This window comes from Pantherophis guttatus, chromosome 4, assembly GCF_059756535.1.
Source record: "Pantherophis guttatus breed Tessera chromosome 4, ASM5975653v1, whole genome shotgun sequence".
NCBI classification, from domain to species: Eukaryota; Metazoa; Chordata; class Lepidosauria; order Squamata; family Colubridae; genus Pantherophis; species Pantherophis guttatus.
Window position 1 is genome coordinate 45,301,510 of NC_142066.1, and position 25,351 is coordinate 45,326,860.

The following is a 25,351-nucleotide window of genomic DNA, read 5'->3' on the forward strand; positions in this document are numbered from 1 at the left end:
GCATCTTCAAAAAAAAGCACACTAATGCTTGGCTGGAGCAACTTGCAATCTTATCAGCAGAATACATGAAGAATTCACTGCATGCTAAGAGGCCAGCATTCATCTTGGAAAAGGAAAGACTTTACTTTTCAGGTAGAGCTTGAGACACACTAGGGAATATGCTAACAAGGATAAGTGGATGATGGAGATAATAAGAGACCAAGAAACAAGGTTCTTTACCTCAAGGAACAAAGCAATATATCAGATGGAGGAAGCAATAAGTCACATTTTGGGAAATTGGCCTTCAGCATCCAGGTTCACCAAAATGAAGAAAAGTCTACATGGGGCACACAATCTTCATAAATATATTACTGAATATCATAGTCTATTAGCTGCATAATCAGCATATCCTATAGGCAATGTCTTGCACTATAGAGAGCCACTAGATTTCAGGTGAGGGGAAGACATCTTATAATCATTCTGTTTTCAACAGCAGGGAACAAACAAGTAAAATACTTTTGATAGTAAGATGACAGAATAGTATGAATTAATGCCTTATTGACTCTGTGGCTTAGCAGATATCGGTAGCTGTATTCCTTTCAAGAGGTATCTACACTGGCCAAATTAGTTTGCAAGGTGAAAATCTTCAAGATGCAAATGACCCTAGTTGCTCACTTCTAGCCAACTGATGTTTTTATAGTGAAGGGGAGGACCCCATGTAACTGCCAGCTATCTGCTGTCTGTAGCTGCAGGTGTTCCAGAACTGTTAAGCGTCTTCCTAACTATTATAAAAACGGGCTGGCAAATATACTTACGCAGGCAAATAATAACCTTATGTTCTGAGGTCTCTAATGGATGCCATTCTGATTTTAGCTTCATTCTGTTCAGAAATACCTTTTCACAGCATGTTCAACTGGGGTTCTGAATAGAATAGAATAGAATAGAATAGAATAGAATAGAATAGAATAGAATTCTTTATTGGCCAAGTGTGATTGGACACACAAGGAATTTATCTTAGGTGCATATGCTTTCAGAGTACATAAAAGAAAAGATACTCTAATAGATGAACTTGCCATAAGATACTATTTTGGTCACTGAAAGATGGACTCAATAGTCCAACCTTTCTAAAAGTGGGGAAGTACAGAGAAGGCTTATGTAGGACCATGAGTCAAATCTCTAATAGTACGGATTAGACAGGTCACATGATGCCTCTTGATCGTCAGTTTAACTGAATAAACCACACAGAATATACGCTGTGTAAAAACAAATTTCTCCCACTCTCACAAGAGATGTCGTGGAAATCATATAAAACTGTACATTAGGTTAAATATAATGAAAAATGGGTGTTTCTTTATTGGGAAGGTGGGCTTTATATATTCTGATAGCTTATGATTATAGTATGGATAAGTAATTTGACCTAATATATAACGAATTGTTATGTTCCTGAAAGTAAAGGAGAATAGATCATAGCTCTGTTTACAAAATGCATTAAGACTGGAGGTGCATCAAAGCTAGGCTCTCGGGGCCAAACCACAAGTGCTTAATAAAACACCCAGAGTGACAGGTTAGTGGCAAAATGCAAGAACTCTCATCTGCTGCATTGATTGTTTAAAACACATTTTATTAGGAGGTGAGGAGCTGGGTAGGTATATAATTGCTAAAGTATGGTTGGGAATGTCAAGAGGAACAAAAGTTATGTAGCAGGAATGGATTCCTTAAAAAGTGTAATTAAAAAGTCAAGAAAAAATTAGATGAACGGATTGACAACAAATAGTGGCAAACAGAAAAATATGCAATTAAAGTTGGTTGTATAGAAAGAATGGCAATTGGGCTTATCAATAACCACTATTTTGAGCCCAGTTCAAAATAGGAACTTGTAAGATTCTAAGCAAAGAATTCTAAGAAATAATGCAAGCTGGAACCCTGGCTCAGAAGATTCAGCAATGCTGAAAGATGCCAGTTATATCACCAACAGTTGACAGTCACAGCCTCCTGGGCAATAAGACAGCAATCTATAATTTATCTAGCATCTACACTTTAGATATTACTCTTGAGTAAACTATGGTAAGACCAGTGGAAATACACACAGGAACCACAATGTCAGTCTTTTCTTCCCTTATATCATGAAATTGGGAGTAAAATGGTTCACTTTTTTGTTCTTTTGAAAAAAGGCTGACCCAGGAGTCCTGTTCCCAGGACTTTAGAATGTTTGTGGAATCCCTGAGATTTGTGGAACATTTATTGTGGATAATAGTGCATATATGATACATACAATATAAAAATGGAACCATGGTGTTGGAACATTGAAATTAATCTGCAAAAATGCCTTTGAACTCTCCACTTCCCTTTTGTTTGATAAACAGGTAAGGGGTCTTTCTTTCATTCCTTTTTTTTTTGTAAGTATATTGTGTGCATGCATACAGTATATGTGTGTTTGTAGGAAATGTTCTAATAAAGTAGTTAGAAAGTGATTGATAGAGCTATGACATTGCATGCATTGTAAGATCCTTTGTAAGAACTCAGTGTTTCAGTTAATAGTTCCCAACATGTTTCTCATTAGATCTGGAAATAGATTGACTTCAAACCCTCTTTGATTATCAATTCTACAATTAAGGATTATCAATGCAGAAGAGGTAGACCTCGCTCTGCCCTGACCATGGCCTATTGCTCTACTGTGTTAAGAGGCCCTGTATTCACTAATCATAATGCATTTCCTTTGTCACATCCTGCCCTGAGAGTGAGATGTAAAACAATCTAAATACTGAAACTCGGGGAAGGACCAAGAAAGAAACTTGGAAAAGGACCAAGATGTCTGAATTCTGAATTTGTCAACCTCAAATATGCTTTACATATTGTTCCTTCTTATGCCACAGAACTAGCAAATAGAGCATTCTAGAAAGAAAATACTCTTGTGTTTTGTTCCTGAATACTATTTACACTAATTTTTTTATTATTGAAAAAGTTTTTCAAATACAGATATTTTCCCCTTTTTTCCCCCTCCTCCCTAACCCCCCCTCCCCCTCCCCTCCCCCCATGGCTTCTCCAAAATAAATTCCAAATTGATATCACATTATATAATACTTTACCATCCTTTTATACCACCCCCCATATGCTAACCATTTCTTTCTAACATTATTATTATATCCCCCCTATACTATACATTTCAAAGCAACTTTCAGCTATACAATTATATAATAAATCCTAATTTGGCATTTATTCAACTCATAATTTACCCATTTCCTCCACCCCCATACATATATCTCTTAATTCAAATCTTTTACATATATTAATATCTGAACATAACATCCCTTTTCCTAAACTAAACAATCAGTAACCTAACCTATCTCCACCCACTTTCCTACAGGTCTACCATACATAATATTTTTAATATCTTTGTTCTTCTGCCCACACCACTAAAAGATATTTCCATATCTATATAAAATCCTCAAATGACTTTAAGTTTGTAATTCATATAGTATCTTCTGTAATGTCTTTCAACTGGATTATTAATTCCATCGCCCATGTTAGGGTAACATCAAGTTCTGCTTCCAACAGTATATTCAGTATCTTCAATTACCATCTGCCCCCATCAATAATAAATGTTTTCATATATAAAAAAACACCCGAGTGACTTTATATTTATATTCCATGTAGTATCTTCTGTAGTGTCTTTTGTCTAGATTATTAATTCCAACCACCACGTTAGGGTAACAACCAGATCTTCTGCATGCCCCAATTCCATAGTTCTCTTGCCTTATAACTCAACATATACGTAATCCATTTTTCAAAGAGTCCAAAATAGAAAGTTCCAATCCGCTCAATCAAAGGCCATCTTCCACATCCCAAAAACACCAGCACTGCAGAGATCTGTTATTCTTCTCAAAATAGTATAAATCTGTGATTTGCCTCAGTTATATTTTCATGTATCAGCCTTCTATAAATCCCGCTTATTATATTTAATCGTCTCTTAAGTAACTGGCATTAATCTGTTGGCTAAAAAAAGAAAAAAAAATTTTTTTGTTTAGTTTAAAATTTTTTAGTTTTGTAGAACCTGCTTCTTCTTTTCTTAACTTGTTGTGGTTTAGATCTCCATCCTGGTTGCCTTTCTAAGACTTGTATATCAGCTGATTGAATTACATGCTGGTCTATAACTTGATTAGACATCAAATCGAAATCCAAAGCCACCTCTCTTATATTTATAGGTGATCCAACTATAGCCTCTGAAAGAGAATCCAAAAGCGGCTCATCCAAAAAGGCCTCTGTAACTTGTTGTTTTTCCATTACCTCCTGAGTTTCAATCTCTTGTTCATTTTGCTTTTCTTTATCCCCCTCCTGTGTTCCTAACACTGATGACATACGTGGAGATGTTGGATCCATTTTAAAAACCTTGTAGTAAAATTCTTCCGTTTTTTCAACAGTATTTAGTTGGTATCTTTCTCCTTGATATCTCAATATTATACCAACTGGAGCATCCCACCTAAATGGGATGTTTCGTTTCTTTAATTCAGTCACCAAAAATCCAAAGTCCTTTCTATCTTTTAACATCTTGGATGGCAGCTCTTTATATATCCAAATCTTCCTTCCATTCATTTCTAGAGTGGAGTTAAAAGACTTTTGCACAATATCATTTCTTATTCCTTTATCAGTAAAGTAAATCACCACATCTCTAGGCAACTGCCTTTGCTTTGTCACCCAAGAATTTACTCTGTAGGCCTTATCAATCTTACAGGATACCTCTTCAGGACTAACCTTTAAAATCACAGCCAGAACTTCAGCAGACATCTTTCTCAAATCATCTCTGTTATTTTCCTGTATTCCCCTCATTCTGACCACAAATTCCATGGATCTGAATTGCATCATTGTGACTTCATTTTCAATCCTTTGTTTTATATTATCTGCATTGTAAGTCTTGTGATCAGCTTCCTTTATTTTAGACTCTACTTCTGGACTATTTTCTTGAATATTTATCAAATCATTTTCAATTCTTTGTATTTTATTATCCAGATTATGAATCTTATAATCAGCTTCCTTCATTTTAGACTCTATTTCTAAGTTGATATCTTTATCCATCTTTATAATTATTTCTGAAAAGCTTTTCAAAGCTGTTACAATATATCGTTTCAGGTTATCATACTTTTGTTGTACCAACTTTTAATTTCCTGTCTAAATTTTTCAAGATTCTGGTTCACAATCTCATCATGTCTTGCCATCTCCTCCAAAACAAATTCCTTTAGGTCTTTAAAGCCATTCTTCTGCATCTGCAAGCTCAAAACTTGTTCATGTGATTTGTAAATGGAGCACACCCCCCCCACAGCTTGGTTGTCTGGCTTTGTCAGTTTTAACGCCATCCTGCCACACAAACAAACTCTTTTTAAAGAAAAAGACTTCTCTCCAAACAATATCAATATCAAGTCTCTAAGAAGAAAGAAGCATGAAATAGGAATTTTTCTCTTCGCTTCTAGCCAGCACTATTGTTTCAGATACTTTGTAACGTATTAAACTATTCAAATGGAAGGACTTTCGCTTTCAGCTTTCTTCTCAAGCCTCAGCCAGTCGCCATTTTAAACTTTCTTTCCCCCCGCCCCTTTTCACTCTTTCTTCACTTTTAAAATCACTCATAGGGTTGTTAGAAATACTTGCAATTTAGAGTCCCAGATCCGGATTTCATCCTGCTTGTTCAGACAATCTGTTAGTTTTCGTTGATTGGGTTGGTCTCATCGCCTGGCTCCGAAGCCCGGAGCAGCGGCGAGCTGGATAGGGAGCCACATTCTGCTTCCTCCCCAAGAGTAAAGAAAAAACTCTGGGGAGTTCGCAGAGGGCTCTACCTGTTCTCGCCGGCTCTCTCTCACGTCTCCTCAATGAGACGGAGTTTTTCGAGCCGTCTCTCAGCTGTAGAGACGGCTCTTACGGGCGATGAGGCTGGCGGTCCCGAAAGACCGTCTGGCGACGACGGAAACCAAACCGGAAGCCTATTTACACTCATTTTTGTCCTGTACCTATGTGATACATTTCTTAGTGGCCAACATATCCATGTTAACGCTAGATACTTGTTATCTCTAGATGTTCCCATTGCCATTTACAATATAGGTAGACTTAGGATTTTTTGGTAGAAGAAAAGGGAATCTATTAAGCAGACTCCCTCACATGTAGTGGGGGTCTAGGCTCCAATCTAACTGCTACAGCCTCTTTTGTCTCTAATCCCACAAAAGTCTAGTCTAGTTCTCTAGCCCCACAAAATCATGCTGTAAACAGAAGCAAAAAGTCTCTTTGCTATTCCTGCCAGTTTCCTCTGTGGCCATCCCTCTAGCTAATATCCTTTGGAACCTTTGACAGCTCTTTTAGTGAAAAAGAACTGCTTGTAAGAGCAGAAATGGTGGAAATACAGACCTAGTGGGGCCATAAAGGATTCGAGGATTATTTCTTTACTCCCTTTTGTGACTGCTTTCTTGTGCACTTCTGTTATGTTCTCTCCTTTGTACTTGTGTGTTAGAAACTTAGTGCTAAATCTTCCTTCTTGGTCCAAATCGATCTGAGAGGAAAAGAAGCCTCTCTTCTTTACCAGAGGGAGAGTTAAAACTGAATTAGAACAGATTCCCAATACCAGATGCAGACATTTTAGCTTTGCCTTTGGATTAAAAGAAGTGAAAACTTTTGCCTTTTGTCTCCATTTTCAGTGACCCAAGAATACATAAAGAGCAACACTGGAAGTTTTTAAGAAGAGATTGGACAACCATTAGTCTGAAATAGTATAGGGCTTCCTACCTAAGCAGGGTGTTGGACTTGAAAATCTCCAAGGTCCCTTCCAACTGTTATTCTATTCTATTCTATGCTATGCTATGCTATGCTATGCTATGCTATGCTATGCTATGCTATGCTATGCTATGCTATGCTATGCTATGCTATGCTATGCTATGCTATGCTATGCTATATGCAAAAATAAAAGGAAGAGTGAATGGGCTGAGAGGAAGATTTTGACTGAATAAAGGACAAAGATTCTTTATCCTGATGTTTGGATATATAAGTACTCCTCAACTTACAATCACAATTGAGCCCAAGATTTATGTTGCTAAGTGAGAAATTTGTTAAGTGAGTCTTGCTTCATTTTATGACTTTTCTTGCCACATTTGTTAAATGAATCACTGCAGTTGTTAAATTAGTAACCTGGTTGTTAAGTGAATCAGGTTTCCCCATTGACTTTCATTGTCAGAAGTCTGCAAAAGGTGATCAATCTCATGACTCTGGGACTCTGCAACCGTAATAAATATGAGTCAGTTGTCAAACATAAGAATGTAAATCACGTGACCATGGGGGTGCTGCAAAGGTCATAAGTGTGAAAAATGGTCATAAGTCACTTTTTTAGTGCTGTTGTAACCATTGTAAGTGGAGAACTATTTGTACTGTAACGGGAGCAAAGATGGTTTCCAAGGACAGAAATATATAGGTGAGTGAAGGATATTGGTATAAATTAGATCTAGCTAGTTTCATCTTCTTTTTTCTCCACGTTTTTAATTTATTTGATTTACTTTTCTCTAATTTGCGTGACATCACTTATTCAAAAAACAATTAGCCTGAAAATTATAGCATAAGTGTTTATAGGATTTTTTTTTTCTTAATAAAATGGAGCTTATTTCCAAGAAATATCCATAGATATCAAAAGAGAAAAAAACTAAAATCGTTAAGTCCAGGGACTAAAATTATCTATTTGTCAAACATGTTTTAAGATAGAGAAGCCATATGTTAATTTAGAAGAATTCAAGTTTTGAGCTGCTGCCAAGTGAAAATGTTAGGCGGAAATTGGAATCACAACCTAGAAAAAGGCCATGAAAAATACTGAGGGCTGGAAAGCACCTCCGTGAAAAGTAGGTTAAGAATCTGCAACTTCCAGAGGCAAGAAAACAAAAGGAAAATCACAGAAATGATAATACCTGAAAAGAAATTTCTATGTCACTCTATCTATTAGCAAACAGATTACAGAGTAGAGACAGGTGTGTTTTGTTATGTTTCTTTTCTTTTCTGCCTAGGCAATATGTCCTTTCATGCCCAAAACTGAAATCAAAGAGGAGGAAAAACTGCAGTCAACCCAAACAATCTGAAAACTGGAATAACACATTTGCCCATGGGATGCTTTGCACATGGTGTTTTGACTTGATTCCTGAAGAGGGTGAAAGATATGCTTTAATGGATGTGATACATAATGAGAGTGCCATTTCAGTTTATTTCAGTGCAAGGGGAGAGTTGAATTTTAAACCATATTATGGTTATTATTATATCTTACATTATTATTTTTATGTGCCTTCTGCCACAATGACAGAAAGTGTTAGATAGGTGGATTGAAGAGACTGGAGACAGGCTTCATTCAGACAACAGCTCTTTATTCAGCATCTATATACAATCCAGCAGCTAGCTTCTCTGACAGCCAGCCCTTTTATAGGGGGCTGTCAGTGAAACTAGCCAATCGTATTCAAGCATTCTTCCCCCTCAAACAGCGGACTAGAGGGAAAACTATCCTGTCAATATCTTAACACCCCTCCCCTTTTAGTTAGAGCAATCCACTTTACGTACGTAGTCGTGCAGGTAGGTAGCGCATTGGCTAGCTCTACTTGACCTGCGTGGCTCAGTTGGTGTGGCAGCGGCAGGCTGAGAAGTTGTGCCTGCTGCTGCCTTTTGCTCCGCCCATGGAAAGTCCTAGAAACTTTCGGGTGGGGCCTTGGACTCTACGGGAACCGCTTCGTGGGAGGAGCATCGCTGGATTCCCGGTTCTTCAGGTGGGTTCTCCGGTTCCATCGGGCTTGAGTCTGCTAGGAAGGGATTAGAGTTAAATTCCTGTTGCTCAACTTCTAGACTATCTTTATATTGACTGTGGCGGCTACGTAGTTGGTCTATGTGCCACCTCCATTGGCACCTGTCGTTAAGCCTAACAATATACGACTTGGGCCATGTGATTTTTTTCTATCTTGCCAGGTAGCCCTAGGAGTCCTTCGGCAAAGTTTTGTGAGTGAACGAGGTCCCCGATGCTAAAGGACCTGGTGCGGTTTTGAATTTCTTTTGTTGTTTCGGGGGCATAATTTGGGTGCAGTCGGTCTAAGACTGACCAAAGCCGGCAACCCATCAAGAGTTCCGCCGGGCTTCTTCCTGTGACCACTGGGTGTTATGTGTTGGTACAGGAGGAATTTGTCTATCTGCTCTTGCCAGTCTCCTGGTGCCAACCTGCCCAATGCCTCCTTGGCAGACCTAACAGACCCTTCAGCCGTTACTGGTCGGATGAAAGGGTATTATGAGGGCATGGTGTATTCCAAATTCTGCCAGAAAAACTCAAATTGGGTGGCCGTAAATTGCGGGCCAATGTTCGATACGAGGACATCAGACAGACCATGAGTGGCGAATAGTTCACGGAGCACTTTGATAACTGTGTCCGCAGTAGTGGTGCCCATTAGGATGATCTCCAGCCACTTGGAGTAGGCATCCACAACCACTAAGAAAGTTTGGCAATGAAAGGGCCCAGCAAAATCAATGTGAATCCTAGACCAGGGGGCTCTAGTGTGACCCCACTCTTGGATGGGTGCTTTAGGGGGAACGAACCATGATTCCTGATAAGGTTGGCACTTGGCTACCCATTCCTGTATTTCCTGGTCCATGTTGGGCCACCATACAAAACTTCGGGCCAGAGCTTTTATCCAGACAATCCCCGGATGTCCCTCATGCAATGCTTTTAGTATAGAATACCTTAGACTTGGTGATAGAATTACCCGGTCTCCCCATAGTAAACAACCCCCTTGTGCTGATATCTCATGTTGACTAACCACAAATGGCTTAAACTCAATGCCAAATGGGCCCTTTGCCATCCCCTCCAAACCCAGTTCAAAAGTTTTTTGAACATCACATCTTTAGCCGAGTGCTTTGCCACAGAGGCAGAAGTCATGAGGCCAGAGTCCAGGCAATCAATGAGGAGAACAGGAATGCCCGGGGCTGGGTTGTCCAATAAGTCAGGTAGAGGGCATCTGCTGAGAGCATCGGCATGTCCCAATGTCTTTCCAGGTCGGTGAATCAGTTTACAGCAGTACACCAATAAGAAAATGGCCTACCTCGTAAAACAGGGTGACAAGGCCACCGATGTGGGGCAGTCACCACCCCCCAAGAGTCTTAATAGAGGTTTGTGATCCGTAACCAAGTCAAAATTGCTTAACGCATTGTAAGCCGCCCTGAGTTTCCAGAGAAGGGCAGCATATAAATCAAATCAAAAAAAAAAATCCCTCCCAAACAAGTATTTGTGAAATCGCTTGACTCGGCCACCGCAGCCAGCGCTTCCCTGTCCAGCTGGCTATAGTTTCTCTCCGCACCGGATAGCATCTTGGAAAAGTAGGTGACTGGGGCCTCAGTTCCATTAGGGAGATGGTGGCTAAGCACAGCCCCCACACTGAAGGGAGAGGCGTCACAAACCAGTACCAATGGCAGAGTGCCATTGTACTGAATTTAAAAACTGTCAGCAGAAAGGAGATGTTTTACTGCAGCAAAAGTGGCAGCTTCTTTGGGTCCCCAGACCCAAAGGCTCTTCTTGGCTAATAGTTTGTGGAGTGATTCAGCAACGGTGGCCTTATTTTTTAAGAAGACACTATGGAAATTGAGCAAGCCCAGAAAAGCTTGCAATTCAGTCTGCTTCCGTGGAGTTGGGGCTTCCTGAATTCCTTGACTTTGCTTTGGGTAGAATGTATGCCTTCCTCATTTATTCTGTACCCCGGGAACTCTACTTCAGGGACTCTGATCTGTCATTTGCTGCCCTTTACTCAGAGCCTTGCAGCCCTAAATTTTGACAGCACCTCCCTTAGACGGGAACGAAGTTGCTGCTCGTCACTGGCAGTAATTAAAACATCATCGAAGTATGGTACTACACCGGAAATTTTCTGCAATAGTCTTTCCATCACACTCTGTGTGATGTCCCGGCGCAACGCTAACACTAAATTGAAAACTGTGACATTTGAATGCCCCTCTGTGCATTACAATGGTTTGGGCCTCAGCAGTGCACTTATAATAAGCGCAGATCCGCACAGAACCATCACTTTTGACCGGGGTGACAATAGGGGTTTCCCACTTAGTGTGGTCAACTGGCTCAAGTATGCCTTGCCAGATCAGTTTATCTAGCTCCTTGTCTATCCTGGGTTTGAGGGCAAAAGGAACCCTCCAGGGCTTTAACCGAATTGGCACTACCCTGGGATCTAGACTAAACAATATTAGAGTACCCACATACTTGCCGAGTTCCAGATTAAACACATTTTGGAACTCCCGGATCAGGTCATCAGCCCACGAGCTGGTGATAGCGTTGATGCCAGTCACTCCCAGTCCGAGGGACTCAAACCAGTCCAAGCCGAGCAGGTTTGGTAGATCTCTGCCAACAACTGTTAAGGACAGGTCGCCCAGGAATTTGTTGAACTGGACTTTGAAGGTTCCGCAGCCGATAACAGGGATCCGATTCCCTGGTAGTCGCTAAGCCGCAAGTGCTGGCGCTCTAGTTGGTTGTTTTGGATCCTTCAGACCACAGCCTTCAATGCCTGCCAGGAGATGATTTTTACCGACGACCCAGTGTCAATTTCCATGTCACAGGGCGACCCTTCGATTTGCACAGTGACATGTAATTTCTTCCTGCAGGGGTTGCTTGCCTGTCCTATTCTTATTTGGCAGTTTGTTTCTGGTGCTCTTGCGTTGACAGTTTCGCACCTTGGCTTCCACATTTCCTGCTTAAATAGTCTTGGGGCTTCTGATTTTGGCACATCTGCAGCTGCTCGATGACTGATGGTCAGGTTCGCTCAGCAGACTCTTGCCAAATGTCCCTTTTTATCGCATCGGCGACAGATGGTATCCCTGTAATGGAAGGATGCCCTAGGGTGATGACCCCTGCAGCTGGCACATTGTTGCCTCTTACTCTCGTGCTCTGTGGGTCTCTTTCTTTCCATGTGATAGACCTCATCCTCGCTACTTTCAGATTCCTCATCCTGACGATGGCTCTTATGTATGGTGGTGATTGGTTTTGTTGCTGCCGGAACGGTAGCAAGCTTCTGAAGGGACTTGGCCGTTCTGTTTGATGACTCAGTTGCCCTTGCTTCATGCAACACAGCCTGCAAAGTCAGATTAGTCTTGGCCAAAAGTCTCTGCTGCAGCTGGTCGTCTTTTACGCCACAAATTTGGTCAATTAAAATATCGTCCAAGTCTCTAAAACTCACAGTGGGCAGCGGCCTTTTGTAGCGCAGCGACATATTGATTGATAGACTCTCCGTCCTGTTGCATTCGGTGCCTGAATTCATAATGCCTCACTGTTTTAGAAGATGCAGGAGTGTAGTAGGTCTTTAGTGCATTTTGCAGCACTTGCCATGGTACGGATTGTACCAGAGTTGGTTCGGACAAGGATTCAGTGGTGTCGAATACGTTGTGCCCGCAGTGGCTCAGGAACAGCGCTCTTTTCCAGTTGTCTGACAACCCGAGAAGCACTCAAAACTCGTCATATAAGTGCCCCATTTCTCCTTCGCTGGGTCGAATGGTGCAGGCAGGTGGAACGCAGACATGCTTGCCGCAGTTCCGGGTGTTTGAATTTGGCGCACAAGATGGCCACCATTCGCTTTTGCCGCCTGGCTGGATTGTCTCATTGTCAGCTCTTTTTGGTCACAGTGCTTCTTCAGAGATCCCACCTTCGTCACCAGTGTTAGATAAGTGGATTGAAGAGACTGGAGACAGGCTTCAGACAACAGCTCTTTATTCAGCAATTATTTACAATCCAGCAGCTAGCCTCTCTGACAGCCAGCCCTTTAATAGGAGGCTGTCAGTGAAACTATCGAATTGTATTCAAGCATTCTTCCCACTCAAATAGTGGACCAGAGGGAAGACTATCCTGTCAATATCTAACAGGAAGGTTAGTGTTAATTTTTAAACCATTATGCCATGAAAACTAAGGAGTGTGCCAGTTGTGCCCTTTTCTAGATCAGGGGACTCTGGTCACTCATGGCTTGACTACTGAAACACACTCTATGAGAATGCCCTTGAAGACCACCCAGAAGCTCCAACTGGTCCAGAATGCAGTGATAAAAGCAGTGAAGGGCATGCCTCAATATACCCATGTAATACATTTGCTGTGGAAGCTGCACTTACTCCATCTGCTTCAGGGTACTTGAGGATCCACCCATCTCACATAATATCTGCCTGGTTGACTTGATCTGACATTGTTGGTGTCTGAGATCCTTCAGTTAAGTAATGCCCTCTGCCAGGACCTTAAAAGCAGTCTCTTTAGAAGAAGATTCCTATATAACAAAATCCCCCCCCCCCCAGATCCAAGTGATCCCACTCTGTAGTGTTTTGAAGAACTATTCACCCATGCCTTTGGTGAGGATGATCTCCTTTTAACCAAATTTTTAACTTTTTAACTAAACAATCTTTAACTTTTAGTTTCTTGTTGTTATTGTCTTTTCAAATTTTAAATATTCTGTAAACTGCCCAGACTTAAATAAAAAATAAATAATAAGAATTTTGCCCTGGGGCTGAACTTTGGGGCATTTGAACTATTTCTAAATTCTAGGTCTTTCTAGCAACAATCATGACTGAAGTATTTGGGTTCTATAGGCTACAGCTAGCCAGTACTGAGTTATATATGTCCAGTGACAATTGTGCAATATACCTCTATTTAAATGATGGAATCCAAAGAAGGAATCCAAATGCTTTTATTGGTTTTAGACCTATCAATAAGATAGGCTTAAGCCTTCATTACAAAATTAATATTTATTGCTGCAATAATATATTGCAGGCTTCCCTGAAGTTGAGTGCCTTCTAGATAGATGTCTTTGTACAATTATTGTCAGAATTCTTAGCCACATAGAAATCCCAGTCAGGTTGAAGGCAACAATGTCAGACACAAAATATTGAAGATAAATATCACGCACTTCACAATTTTTGTCCTTCACTGAGCTGGGTAAGCTATGCTTGTTGTGGTATTATTATCTGGAATTATTTGTTATTAGCATTTTAATATTAGTATTTCAGCATGGCGTCTGTGCATACTTTTGAAGTTTAGGAAACCACTAAACCATCTGTGATTTGTTGGATCATCATTTTAAAGATATTTTCTTACCGAATTCCTCAATGTCGCAACAACAGCAGAGCTTCTAATGTAGGGCCTTCACAGGAAAAGTTGAAATTCAGGGAAATATTCAGGGCTATATCTGCTTTGAATTAGCCTATGTTGAACTGTATAGCACAATCTCCAGGGGTTGACTCACAGCAGAGGTTTTGTGATATTTTGTATTATGTCATAAAAGGTTTTATAACATTTGCTAAATTCAAATTTCATGTGAGTCATACCAGTTTTTGAATACATTCTGTAAGTTAGCCTATTTGAGGTACCTAACTTCAAAAACTGTTGCTGTATGATGCTTTGTTTCACAGTTAAAGGTTACAGACATGAGTTTTAGTAATATGATAAACCATATTTTTCCTTTTAGCAAAAGCCATTTCCTCCTTTGATGAGCGAAAACCAGCTCTTTTAGGAAACTCACAATTAAACATTCTGAAATTCTTAATTGTTGTTGAAGAAATGAAAGGGGGAAGATACAACATGTTTTAATGGTTTCTATCTTTTCTCACATCTAATCAATATCTTTTATTGTTTGATTTGTGGCTTGCTGATGCAAGACATACTGTATATTGAATTTATGCATTCTCTTTCTGCAGTTTAGATGAAGATTTCACCAGTTTTAATAAAATGCTTTTGGTTTTGTCTGAGATATTTGTGGTTCATGTAGGTAGGGTGTGTGTGAAAAAGCCACTTTACAAAGGAATTGAGTGTTTCTTTCAAATTCACGAACTAGGTCCTTTAAAACTCCATGTCACTCTAGTACTTGAGTTTCTTAGGCAACAATATGTTCAGCAAATAACCTAAAAATGTCATTGTAGTTGCTGAATTATTTCTTCAAGTTAGTCTTGTTTGTATTTTGTACAATTCCTCTACAGATCAATCTACATGTGGTTAGTTAATTACGGTAGCTTTATGAAATTTAGAGATCACTCATCTCACTCAAGAGCAACTTTCCCAAGTCTATTACCACCCCAACAGTACAGTATTTTCATTCTGTATCTAGAGAAATGTATATAGAGAAATGTGCCATTAGATTCTGATTTACCTTTTCTGACTAATTCAGCACTAACATATTAAAAAATCATTAGGGTTTTTTTTGTGGGCAAAACTATTCTTTTTGAATTCTTCTCATTTTAACAATTGTTTTGTTTCACGTTAAAAACTTTTAATAAGGACGCCTACTAAAATATTCCAGACAAAATTGTTTTATTCAATGGAGAGCGTGAACCAATCTTAATAAGCCCTTTGAATAAGGCTTTGGGGTGTATCAAGAATCAGATGTTATTTATGAAAAGCTTCGACGAAAAAAATGGGCATTCTTCAGCACGTATGTTCAATCAGAGGCTTCTTCCAGCGCGCACGCACATGCGCGTACACATACAGCCGGTGTTTTTCTGCTATGGCGGGGGATATTTTATGCTTTGTTTCTCCCCCCACCCCGCCTTTTTTTCTTGTACTCGGCTCTCACCTGAGGCAAAGAGCATGCCCCCCCCCGAACGCGCAGATATTGATTTTTATCACGCACGCGCTGATCAACCAACCTTTCCATTGTAACGTGAGCGCGTTCATTCGCCCGAGACGAGGCCGTTTGTGTGTGTGTGTGTGTGTGTGTGTGTGTGTGTGGCACGGCGAGCAAAATAAAGAGATGACTATGGACTAACTGGTGCTCACGGTAGGGACTCGCGCTTATGCGCGCGCAGGAAACAGGCCCAGCCCGGGGAGGGGGTGGGGGTGGGGAGAAGCAGAAATCGCTGAGAGGAGAAAAAAAAACTGAGGAAAGCCGCGCGCTCTCGCGCGAGAGCTTCTACGCAGGCGCACTCGTTGTCTTCCTCAGGACTAGCCAGAGAGCGACGCTTAAGGAAAAAACGAGTCGGGAACGGAGGGGGGGGGCAGGGCTGGCGTAATTGTGAGGTTGACTGACTGACTGCCTTGGTTGGCTGCGGCGAGGGCCACGTAGCGCTGCGGCGGCGGCGGCGGCAGCGGCAGCAGCGGCAGGGAGGGCGAGCGAAGGATAGGCAGAACCACGGCAGAGGTAGCTGCAGAGGGGCCAAGGCCTGGTCCTAAAAACAGGCGGCGGCGGGGGCTCTAACCAGGGGAGGGCAGGAAGGAAGGAGGGCCCTGACCGCCCTCTCCTTCCCCCTCCCCTCCCCCGCCTAAGCATGGATCGCGGCGACGGCGGCGGCGATGGAGCGGTGGAGGCAACAACAGCGGACGATCCCGGCCTGGGTGAGTTCGTGCAAGACAAGAGGCCCACTTGGCAGAAGGAGCAGGGCAAGTTTCCCTTGATGAGCCCCCAAACCTCATTCCTTCGATTAGTTATCTCCCACTTTTCCAGGAAGTGCAGCAGTGATACAGGTTTCCAGCAAAATAAAAGTATATTTCGACAAATGTACATCTGAACATGTTCAAAGCAACTGAATATTGATATGCTATGGATAAAGTTAGCAAGATTTAGCCCAGAGGACATAGCTTTTCAGGTAGTCATGTTTATCTTGAAACTCTTGTATTTGGAGCAATATTTCTTACAGCCACCATTCACTCTGCAGAAGTGGAGATCATAGAGCTAATGGAAATGGTTATGAGCTTGGTTACTTTGAAGGCTTTAAGTTGGATTTTATTTGAAACATAAAATTTTGAAAAGCAGAGATAGAAGTTGGCTTGAGAGAGATATATAGAAAAAATATTTACTTTGACGCTTTAAAAATGATTAGACTTCATCATCTGAAATATTTAGCTTTGAAATATCTCAAGATTAGGAAGTAGTACCATCTGTAATTTGCATTCTTACATTAACAGTTCTTTTTTTGTTTTCTGAATTCCAGAAAGCAAAAAGGTCCTTGGTGATTATAAACAAGAAATGCTATACAATATTTTTTTTGACATATTATATATGGTTTTTCCTTTCCAATTTACAAAGACTGCATTCTTATATATCTACTAAAAATAATCTCCACTGAATTTGCATTTGATAAAGATTTGCTGTAGTTCTAATAACGTAAATAAAAAGAAATCCGAAGTTATCTCTCATGCTCTTCCCCAGTTGTGAAATACACTGAAGTTGTCCAAATAGATTAATAAATAAAATATCAATGTATGCATGGTTATAAAATACTTGACAGTATGTGGTTTTCATAAAACATGGCTGTGTATTAGGTTTTTGGTGATACATCAATATGAAATTCGAATTCAGACATTTTACATAAGAATACATCTTATTCAAGTGCTAATCCTTTGCTGTATGTTAATCAACAGTATATTCTGATAAATGTTGAGAATGATATTGTGAGAGAAATTGAGAAATTTTGTTTGAAAAACCAACGTTTGTGACTAAATTAACATAAATTTCTCCTTGATGTTCTGCCTGAAAAATAGCATAACTTCTTTCAAATGAGTTGATCTTTAGGGTGTCATTGAAGAGTATAAAGACTACAATATGCAGAAACAATACTGCTGCCAAGAAAAATGTGCAATTAGGAAACAGACCTGCACTATTTCTACAAAGATGGATTTTGCAATAGTTATATCACCTTTAAGATGGAGATGGACGTGAGATTTCCCAGAGCAAGAATAAAATGGAGAGAGATGAAATGTGTGGAGTAGAAAAGATATTGTATTTACAACACTTGAGAATATTGTACATTACTGGCATCAGATGTAGATGGTGGCTGGAGGATAGAGAAAACAGATAGTAGCTGGTATTATAGAGGTGCTTAACAACCTGAACATCAATTCATCTTTAATTATTCTGTTTTCCCCATTATCTTTATGCCTGATAAATAGTTACTTGGGTAATAACTTGCCAGAATTATATTAGTTCAGATTTTGTTTCAGTGTATAACAACTTTATGGAACAAGGTAATTTACAGATGCATAATTTACATCCTTTAGAAAAAAAGTTTCCACTTCATGTTGAGATATGTTTATATTTCTTCTAGATGCAGTTCAAGGTGCTGGTTGTCATCTTTAAAACCTTTCAGGGCTTTGGACCTGGGTATATCTGGGATTGCCTAGTTCTGATTATATCTGCCCACCCAATAACTCCTCACTTCCTTCATCTCTATAATTGCATTCACATTCTGTTGATTTTACAGAGGTTATTAAAAACTGCTACATCATCAGGACTGGAGAATGGATAAGTTATGAGTTTGTTTTATCTTGTAGTATGGTAGCAATTGTTATTGACAACTGCTTACTTGATGAATAGAACATAGATGATTTTTGGTTTCTTTTCCTCTATATTTATACATATTTTTAATCCTATTTGGAAATGTGGAAATATAAACCACACAGAGTTGATAACAATTGGATTAGCATATAAGCCTAAATAAAATAATAAATGGATAGGTGAATAAGTAAAAAATATATTCAGGTCAGTGTATTTATGAGTAACACCACTTTTAACAAGAGAAATATGTCTATCTAAACCATATTTGTATTCTGTAATATTAATGCATGGTACAAATGGAATTGCTATACTGATAATCTATATATTATATGCTGGAGAAATAAAAGACTTAAAGGAAGACATTGGGGTAGTTGTATCATGATTTGCATTATATGGTTAGGGAAGCCAAGGATATTTTCTAGTACCAGTAGGCTTAACATTAATTTTAAAATATGGATATTAGCCAGATGCACTGCAGTTTTGAGATATTACAATCAGTGGGACTGTATTTCCCAGCAAACTGTTCCAGATAAGAAACTGGATTGATTACAGTTGCTGTAATAATCTGTGTTCATTTGGAGGCACATTAGTTCTTTCAGTTTAACATAATGAGTGAAATGTTTTCTGCAGTGGCGGCATGATGTGGAAGGATGCTTTAACAGATTTAAAATTAATCTAAATTTGGGAGACATATTTTCATTTTGCATTCTAGATAATTTAATTAAGAGTTGATTTAAATATTATTTATTCTTTTATTGCTTGCTTTAATACAATGTGCTAAATTGCCTGTGGTGTGAGTTAATGACAGAACAGTTTCCGGATAGTTACTGAACCTATGCCTCACTTCAAATTAAATTCCAAAAGGTGTTTTGGAGTGCAAATGCAGCACCTGCTTTCTGTGGTTGCCATGTGAACCTGGCAGAAGGCCCAACTGTTTTAAAAAGTTGCAGACATGTTTATGTTTCTGCATCCTCCAAAGCACTTTTTAAAGAATCAAATCAGAAATGCTACACACTGCCCTAATAATGAAAAGCCTTCTTACACTATATTATTATGAATGCAAACAATACTTACATATATCCATAAAGTAACATATTGTTTGGTGTGCAGGCCTGGAATTATTGGGGACAAGATTCTATAACATTTTCTTTCTATGAATGTTTTTGGAGGTGCTGGTTTTAATGTTATATTGATTATGGTTTTTTTTCATTAAAATATTACTTTAAATCTATTTTAGCATTATTTTTGTATTTTATTACAATTTCTGTTTAATATAAAAAACACAAGTTGAGAAAGAATACAGTGAATAAAAGTTTTATTTGCTTGCACTGCCCAATATCAATCCTCTTTCCAATGTTACCACTCCATCTTCCCAAATTACAGCAATTCAATAATGGAATAGATTCATTTGTTAGTGTGTCCAAGCGTCTTATGTTAATAAGGACTATGGCATGCCATATGAAATCAGTATATACTGCATATTATTAATTTTTCTTGTGTATGTACTGCATCCTGCATGGAGGCTAGTAATTAAGTCCCTCATAAAGGCTACTTTCAATGTACAGTTATATCTACCAATATTTTATTGATTTCAATTCTGAACTGTGTCATGTCACTCAAGTATTTCGGTTAAGAAGCTAAATCAGCCCTTATTGGTAGATCTGCCTCTTTTTGTCCTTATTAATTGAAAATGGGATGATTTTTTTACACTCAGGAGTATGTTACATTATTGTTAGTATTTTGGATGTCTTGTTTTTACATGTCAATGCTTCACCCTGAACAGTATATTAAGTTGTTGGGGGATTTTTTGTTTCTTTTGGCTTTGATCCTCTTTGTGTCATCAGTCACCGTTGTAAAACTAACAGCTATTTAAAATGATTAAGTAAATACATTTTTAAAACTCTTACAGTTCTAACGTACGGGTACATTATATCACTTCCTCTTCAATCATAGATTCCAGTTCAGTTATTCTTTTTAACAGAGAAAAGAATAAATAACAATGATGCCTTTAATACCGTCAAACAACATCTGCTTATCTCAGGTCCTTGGGAAGGACTTGAAAGGTGGCTAAAATGCCAAATCCAGTCTAAATATCTGGCTGACAACCATAAAATAATAACATAGCACAGCCATTAAATGATTAAATGGGACATCTGTAAAAATTATCATGTGCCAGCATTGAAAAATTGATAGGGATATAGAATTGAAAAGTTATTGAAAATGAGATTAAAATACTGTGGCATTCCAAATACAAACTGATAAAATCTTCGTTCATAACACACCAGATTTAACTCTGGTTGAAAAGAAGATAATTGATGTAGCAATACTAACAGATAATAGAATAGAAAACAAAGAATTGGAGAAGATTGCACAGTATCAAGACCTGAAAATCAAAGTGGAAAGATTATGGTTTATGCAGGCCCTTTTGGTCCTAGTGGTTATTGGCATATTGGGTGCAATACCAAAAAATCTTGGCTGACACTTAGAGAATTTGTGCATTGACAGAATTTTCACCTGTCAATTACGTACAAAAGGCACACTATTTAGATCCATGCTACACTATGCTGATACATTACAATATCTTAAATTCTTTAGAAGAACTTACTGCACATGAATGCCAATACTAACTAAAGAACTGACATGATAATCATTCAGCATTGACAAAAATCACAATAAGTTGATTTCAAAAGGCAGCTTTATTTGGAACAGTTTATATCCTGCCACCATACTTTAACATGATCAAACAACATCTGCCTATTCCAGATCCCTGGGAATGACTCAATAGGCGGATAAAAAAGCCAGATCCATTCTAAACATTTGGCTGACAGTGCAATGAATCTTCATGTGATTCAAGCTTCATATGCATCGTTTAAATGCAGCTTTCATGGGCATTGTACATTCATTATATTTCCCGTAATGAAAGTTGTTTTGTGATAGAAATTGAATTATATGTTTTAGTAAAGTAATTTTGGTACCTTTTCTTATCACTCATTTTCTGCTTCCCCAGCATTGTTTATTTCACATTTTCTGCACATGCATGTGGAAATGTGCAAGATTCTGTGTTTTGTTCATTTCCACATTCCCATGAACATACCTAAATTATCAAATACATATTTTCTATGTGCTAAAGAAATTTGAAAAAATATATCTAATGTTTGTGTCCTCTTATAAATGACACAATAAAATAATGTATTATCTGTTATAATTGACATTCTCTTGAATACATATTATTCTGGAAAGTATGATCCAGAAAATGCCACCCTATATTCTACTAGGAGATTCCTCTCTAAAGGACAACTTTTATCTTTATTGTATGTCTCGCAATGACCAGAACTCAAAAGAGTTCAAATCTCAGATTATGATATGTATATTTCTTTTAATCAAACTGGTGGCTATTTCATTGCAGTATCATTTAACTTTTTCCCCTAAATAATATCTTCCCATGCAACTTTGGATAGAGAAAAATCTAATCAGTTCTAAGGCCTTTGGGATCCCATTAAAATGGTCTTATATGGTCCTAGTTTATATAAATGTAATTTGCTTTTCTAGTTAGCTGATACTCAGGGTAAAATGCTAGTACTGGCAATTCCCAATAAGAATGAAATCGATGACATGATGCCTCTTGGTGGTCAGTATTATTCAGAAGAGTAGATATCTTAGATTAGTATTTTAAATTACATTATTGTATCTGTTTGATTGACTATGTGCTATCATGTTGGTATCCACTTTTAGCAGTCACACAGACCGTTTTTCTCCAGAGGATCTGTCCCCAACTTGGACCTTCAAGACTTCCATTGATGCACCTATTGCAACTGTACTGTCCATCCACCTTGCTGGTTGGTCATCCCTTCTGATTATGCCACACACAAATATGTAGGTTTGGATTATTTTCCTATAAATAAATGAACAATTTGACTCATTGTTACTTGGGTTATCTTTATTTAGTTTTAGATCTTATGTGGAAAACATAAATCATTTATGCAGAATATTGAAAATTCAATTCAAAAACTTTTAAGAACCATTGTGTGTTTAAAATGCATGGAATCAACAGATATTTTTTCATGTATTATGTTAACTATGGCTTTTTAGTGGAGGGAAGGGAGGGAGGAAAAAGAAAGAAAGAAAGAGAAAGAAAGAAAGAGAAAGAAAGAATCTGGAAACCTTGATCAACAACTCAGAAGTTTGTGTGGTTGTGTGTATGTATGCATATACAGGTAGTCCTTGCCTAGGTACAGATGCTTTACAGTCCATAAAGTACTTACAGCCATCACAAAATATCGCTTCCCCCGCCCTGGTTGCTTTGCTGCATTTGGGGAACTTGACAGCTGGCTTGCCTTTACGGCTGGTTGCAGTATGCTGTGGTCACGTGACCACAATTTGCATCTTTTTTGCTGGTGTCTGCATGATTCACTTAACCATGGTGATTTGCTTCACAACCCCTGCAAAACATGTCCAGAAGCTAGTTCTAGTCACATGGGTGCCTCGATTTATGACCACAACAACTTATAACCAGATTTCTGGTTCTAATTCTGTTCATAAGTAAGGACTATTTATATGTCCATATACTAAACAATATACTTACATTGATGGTTGAATTAGGGAAAATTTACAATTCACAAACCAAAATTAGGCAGCTAAAATGAAACATGTTAAAGAAATAAGTAAAATTCATACAGATAGAATGCAGGGGAAAATCTGTCTGTCTTAGCTCTTAGAAATGTTCCCTATCACCATCCTCTTGGTGGATTTGTACACGTTAGACATAATATTTGACTTTAGCTCTTAAGCAGTTTCTTCAATAGTGGTTTTAAGGCTCAAATAAGGCTGTGAGGCATTTCTTATGTGAAAGATGTTTGATTTATTTTACAGCATGCTAGCCGTTCAGTTAAGTAATATTTTAAAAAATCAGGAGACAGGTGAGTAGCGATACCAAAAAAGATTCTCATTGAAATCACAGTATATTGAAGAAACCAGAGCTAGAATTTAGTATGAATCAGTTATGTGTCAATTAATAGCTAGCAACTTCTGCAATATAACAACCTGCAAGGAATAGCAGAAAATATGCTATGGAATTTTTTTTCAAATAAAAAGTTCAAATTATTTATTCAGGGTTGTTCTTTTAATGGAGAATGTGCATAGCCATGATCTGTTTCTCATTCAGAGATTACCTAATCTGACAACATTGTGCTGAAGGGAAAATAGTTCAGATACTGTAAAATATGCATAATGTTGCACAGATTTTGTAGCACTTTCTTGGTTTTCTGAATTGTATATTATTAATTGTTTTAATCCTTTGGATGGATTGTGGATACTGAGGAGATGTCTCTTTTGTGTGATTTGCTGTTTGCTTAAATTTCTGTAGTTTTTTTTTTATATTTTTAAAATTGATTGTGTGTGTGTGTGTGTGTGTAAAAGTATGGAACATATCTGAAGATAGAAGCAGAAAATAAGCAAGCAGACATGCATCCAGTGATTAGATAAAAGCAAATAGTTGTTGGCAGGGAAGTTTACTCTTGTTTATGAAGAAAAATTCCAGTTGTTGCACAGAAATCTTCATTGGAAAAAAAGCAGGACTTTGGTTTGAGGCCCACAATGTTCTAAGAAGTATATTAATGTTATTTTTAAGAAAAATATGTTGACTAAATAATACTCCTTCTATATTTTTTTTATATTCCTACATTTCAGGTGGAAATATAACTGGACCCAGAATTAGATTTAGCAGTGATACTATGTTTTTTACAAATTGTGTTCAATAGAATTGCTTTTCTAGGAATGTTGTGTAAGATTACTGACATTTACCAGATTGTTTAACTTTATACCATAGTTTTTTGTACAAATTGAATACTCAGGGCTTATAAAAGATTGCAGATCAAAAACACTTTAAAAAACTTGATTTGCTAAAATTGTCCATAATTCTAAAATTACTCCTTATCTGCTGTTATCAGTTAACTTGCAGTAGCCACATGATTCCAGGAAAATAATTTTTTTTACATAAGATACTACAGGAGTTCTTTCTTTATCACCATCATATAGGTAGTTCTCAACTTACGACTTCAATTGGAACTGGGTTTTTGGTCATATGTCTTGTCTTTACAGTCATAAGTCAAGGCACACATGACAGGACTTGATTTTATGACATTTTTTGCTGTGATTCTTAAGTGAATCACCATGGTTATTAAGTAAATCTACAGGCATAAGTGCAAACCCATTCTTCCGAATGAGTGGAAACTGGCAAAAAACTTTACAAATCATGGTCACGTGAATGCAGGATGCTGCAACTGGTCAGAAAGGTGAATTGGTCATCAAGCACTTGAAATGTGGGAGTGGCACAACATTTTACAATAGCTGAACTGCTTTACGAGCAATAAAACTACCATTCCAGGGCTGCTGTAATTTCAAATGGTTTTTAAGAACCAGTCGTAAGTGGAGGACTACATGAAATTATTAGCATCCTAGGTATCTATGCTAATGTTTTATCTCAATAATATAAAAATAATCATTTGGTATTTTTTATTAGCTTTTCTTTCTTTTTCTTTTTTTTTTTTTTTTTGCGAGCATATAAGACATTTTACTATTTTTTAAAATGAATGACATTTTGCTTACTTAGGCTATCAATATTTTTGACAGATTTCTGATTTGGTTTTATTTACAATAGAATATTTCACACTATGTTCTGCAAAATGTTAGGGTTCTATGAGAGACTAATGAGGGGGGAAATCACAACAAAGGTAATTTTTCCAATATACAACAGAAGAAATGGGGCTTGTTTTTTTTAAAAAAAAGAAAAGAACTATGGTTCTCACTATGATTGCTATTTTGAGGATTGGAATTCTGGAATTAATTCTGGATTTAAAAAAAACCCTGATATGTAAGAAAATTACTTCTCCTTGTCACAATTAGATTTTTTGCCCTAAAAAAATATAATTGATTATACTACTCAGTCAGAAAAAAATATTTAATCAGGGTAATGAAAACAATTATTAAATGGTTACAGTTATTTTTTCTTAGAAATAAGTACATTGAACTCATTCATACTGCATTCATAATACATACATTCATAATCATGTATATCAAGTCAAAAGCTATGTTTGTTTGCTTGG

The 25,351-nt window shown here is 38.0% G+C and overlaps 1 protein-coding gene across 6 annotated transcripts in view; it reads left to right on the forward strand.

Moving 5' to 3' along the window:
- The first annotated feature begins 16,077 nt into the window (after nt 1-16,077).
- Nucleotides 16,078-25,351, forward strand: part of ZNF652 (zinc finger protein 652) — a 44,373-nt gene continuing 35,099 nt past the window's right edge. For 2 of the 6 annotated variants that reach the window (XM_087892039.1, XM_087892041.1), the window contains exons 1-3: nt 16,078-16,312; nt 16,422-16,563; nt 21,984-22,124. The gene's annotated coding sequence lies outside the window, so the exon portion shown is untranslated. The remainder of the gene's footprint in view (nt 16,313-16,421; nt 16,564-21,983; nt 22,125-25,351) is intronic. The other 4 variants (XM_034415481.3, XM_087892040.1, XM_034415482.3 and 1 more) reach the window with 2 other exon arrangements.